Below are 3,381 nucleotides of genomic sequence, written 5' to 3'. Positions count from 1 at the left end.
CTTAGTCGGCAAAGTAATGTCTCTGCTTTTGAATATGCTATCTAGGTTGGTCATAACTTTTCTTCCAAGGAGTAAGCGTCTTTTAATTTCATGGCTGCAATCACCATCTGCAGTGATTTTGGAGCCACCCAAAATAAAGTCTGACACGTGGAAAATTCTGAAACAGATGGGAATACCAGACAACCTAGCCTGCCTCTTGAGAAATCTGTATGCAGGTCAGGAAGCAACAGTTAGAACTGGACATGGAACAACAGACTCATTCCAAATAAGAAAAGGAGTATGTCAAGGCTGTATATTGTCACCCTGCTTATTTAACTTATATGCAGAGTACATCATGAGAAACGTTGGACTGGAGGAAGCACAAGCTGGAATCAGGACTGCTGGGAGAAATATCAATAACCTCAGATATGCAGATGACACCACCCTTATGGCAGAAAGTGAAGAGGAGCTAAAAAGCCTCTTGATGAAAGTGAAAGAGGAGAGTGAAAAAGTTGGCTTGAAGCTCAACATTCAGAAAACGAAGATCATGGCATCTGGTCCCATCACTTCATGGGAAATAGATGGGGAGACAGTAGAAACAGTGTCAGACTTGGGTGGTAGAAAAATAGGTGATACGTAAGTTTTGAAAAAAAAAAGTTTTCTTTTACATTTTTATATTATCTAATATTTCTAAAATACATAGTATATAATCTATTTCTTATCCTGATCTAAAGTACCTCAAAAAAAAAAAAAAAGGTCAAATACATGTCAATGTGATATTAGGCACAAAAAGAAAAGTAAATTGAAAATAACATTTTTATTCTTATAAAAAATTTTAATTTTTTTTTGTATATCACAGTGAAGTGGCTGCTCTGACAAAGCTTAAATCGAAATATCTTTATTTTTGTAGCGACCCATCATAAAATGTGACTATGAAAATCACTGCTGGTGGTTAATTATTGTCAGAGTTGAAATTAGTATTCCAGCTACCAACTCTTGAAGGAGACCATAGTGCCAGAGAAAAGAAGCACCAGATGTTCAGATGACTGCAATTTGGTCCTTAGCAAAGGTTATAATCAAGTTCATAACATAAGCCTCAATGAAGTGCTCGCTTCGGCAGCACATATACTAAAATTGGAACGATACAGAGAAGATTAGCATGGCCCCTGCGCAAGGATGACACGCAAATTCGTGAAGCATTCCATATTTTTCAGAAGAAGACAGAAAGAAAGATCATGAGAAAATCTTTGAGGAGATAATAGTTGAAAACTTCCCTAAAATGGGGAAGGAAATAATCACCCAAGTCCAAGAAACACAGAGAGTTCCAAATAGGATAAACCCAAGGCGAAACACCCCAAGACACATCTTAATCAAATTAACAAAGATCAAACACAAAGAACAAATATTAAAAGCAGCAAGGGAAAAACAACAAATAACACACAAGGGGATTCCCATAAGGATAACAGCTGATCTTTCAATAGAAACTCTTCAGGCCAGGAGGGAATGGCAAGACATACTTAAAGTGATGAAGGACAATAACCTACAGCCCAGATTACTGTACCCAGCAAGGATCTCATTCAAATACGAAGGAGAAATCAAAAGCTTTACAGACAAGCAAAAGCTGAGAGAATTCAGCACCACCAAACCAGCTCTCCAACAAATTCTAAAGGGTATTCTCTAGACAGGAAACACGAAAGGGTGTATAAACCCGAACCCAAAACAATAAAGTAAATGGTAATGGGATCATACTTATCAATAATTACCTTAAACGTAAATGGGTTGAACGCCCCAACCAAAAGGCAAAGACTGGCCGAATGGATACAAAAACAAGACCCCTCTATATGCTGCTTACAAGAGACCCACCTCAAAACAAGGGACACATAAAGACTGAAAGTGAAGGGCTGGAAAAGATATACCACGCAAATAGAGACCAAAAGAAAGCAGGAGTGGCAATACTCATATCCGATAAAATAGACTTTAAAACAAAGGCTGTGAAAAGAGACAAAGAAGGCCACTACATAATGATCAAAGGATCAATCCAAGAAGAAGATATAACAATTATAAATATATATGCACCCAATATAGGAGCACCGCAATATGTAAGACAAATGCTAACAAGTATGAAAGGGGAAATCAACAATAACACAATAGTAGTGGGAGACTTTAATACCCCACTCACACCTATGGACAGATCAACTAAACACAAAATTAACAAAGAAACGCAAACTTTAAATGATACATTAGATCAGTTAGACCTAATTGATATCTATAGGACATTTCACCCCAAAACAATGAATTTCACCTTTTTTTCAAATGCTCATGGAACCTTCTCCAGGATAGATCACATCCTGGGCCATAAATCTAAACTTGATAAATTCAAAAAATCGAAATCATTCCAAGCATCTTTTCTGACCATAATGCATTAAGATTAGATCTCAATTACAGGAGAAAAACTATTAAAAATTCCAACATATGGAGGTTGAACAACACACTTCTGAATAACCAACAAATCACAGAAGAAATCAAAAAAGAAATCAAAATATGCATAGAAACTAATGAAAATGAAAACACAACAACCCAAAACCTGTGGGACACTATAAAAGCAGTGCTAAGGGGAAAGTTCATAGCAATACAGGCATACCTCAAGAAACAAGAAAAAAGTCAAATAAATAACCTAACTCTACAACTAAAGCAACTAGAAAAGGAAGAATTGGAGAACCCCAGAGTTAGTAGAAGGAAAGAAATCTTAAAAATTAGGGCAGAAATAAATGCAAAAGAAACAAAAGAGACCATAGCAAAAATCAACAGAGCCAAAAGCTGGTTCTTTGAAAGGATAAATAAAATTGACAAACCATTAGCCAGACTCATCAAGAAGCAAAGAGAGAAAAATCAAATCAATAAAATTAGAAATGAAAATGGAGAGATCACAACAGACAACACAGAAATACAAAGGATCATAAGAGACTACTATCAGCAGTTGTATGCCAATAAAATGGACAACGTGGAAGAAATGGACACATTCTTAGAAAAGTACAATTTTCCAAAACTGAACCAGGAAGAAATAGAAAAGCTTAACAGACCCATCACAAGCACGGAAATTGAAACTGTAATCAGAAATCTTCCAGCAAACAAAAGCCCAGGTCCAGACGGCTTCACAGCTGAATTCTACCAAAAATTTCGAGAAGAGCTAACACCTATCCTCCTCAAACTCTTCCAGAAAATTGCAGAGGAAGGTAAACTTCCAAACTCATTCTATGAGGCCACCATCACCCTAATACCAAAACCTGACAAAGATGTCACAAAAAAAGAAAACTACAGGCCAATATCACTGATGAACATAGATGCAAAAATCCTCAACAAAATTCTAGCAATCAGAATCCAACGACACATTAAAAAGATCAT

At 36.4% G+C, this 3,381-nt stretch overlaps 1 non-coding gene across 1 annotated transcript; it reads left to right on the top strand.

The window, feature by feature from the left end:
- Positions 1-1,083: 1,083 nt before the first annotated feature.
- On the top strand, positions 1,084-1,190 carry LOC114115472 (U6 spliceosomal RNA). Its single transcript, XR_003589809.2, has one exon. It is a non-coding gene; the product is annotated as a U6 spliceosomal RNA (small nuclear RNA).
- The last annotated feature ends 2,191 nt before the right edge of the window (positions 1,191-3,381 follow it).

Source organism: Ovis aries, chromosome 6 (assembly GCF_016772045.2).
Source record: "Ovis aries strain OAR_USU_Benz2616 breed Rambouillet chromosome 6, ARS-UI_Ramb_v3.0, whole genome shotgun sequence".
Classification (NCBI taxonomy): domain Eukaryota; kingdom Metazoa; phylum Chordata; class Mammalia; order Artiodactyla; family Bovidae; genus Ovis; species Ovis aries.
Note: the sequence above shows the minus strand (reverse complement) of the source record. Positions and strands in the feature narration are given on the sequence as shown.